This window comes from Belonocnema kinseyi, chromosome 7 (assembly GCF_010883055.1).
Source record: "Belonocnema kinseyi isolate 2016_QV_RU_SX_M_011 chromosome 7, B_treatae_v1, whole genome shotgun sequence".
Taxonomy (NCBI): Eukaryota; Metazoa; Arthropoda; class Insecta; order Hymenoptera; family Cynipidae; genus Belonocnema; species Belonocnema kinseyi.
Genome location: NC_046663.1, coordinates 118,454,617 through 118,455,128, shown reverse-complemented (window position 1 = coordinate 118,455,128; position 512 = coordinate 118,454,617).

Sequence of the window (512 nt, the reverse complement as noted above, 5' to 3'; positions counted from 1 at the left end):
CCCCCCCCCCGGAATATTTTTATGGGTTCGCCTCTGACCCCATGCAAATCACTCTAAAATCATACTGCAAAAAAAAGGTGACAATCAGCGCAAAATTTTCAACAGCTTCCAAGGTCAAAATAATGGACGTCTGATGTATGACAACGTTACATAAATATTTAAAAATATTTTTCTTATATGAAAATATATTTAATAATTTAATAATTTATTACACCAAAGTTACGGCATCCCCAAGCAGAAAAAATCTGTGATAACTTTTTCTGTCTCATTTTTGCCGCTACCGAGGCAATTTGATGTTATACATACTTTCCTTTCCGACTAAAAAATGTAGAGCCTCAATTTTGAATCAATGTCCAACTGAAAATAAGCCAAGCTTTTTCTGTGCTAAATTAAACGTTGTATCCGTGTTGTAATTATTTTTGTTGAAAGCAGGTGAAGAAATTTGCTTGTCCTTACCAGTGTCAGTGAAAGTTTTTTCATATTAGGAAAGTTAGTCACGTCTTCTAAAATAA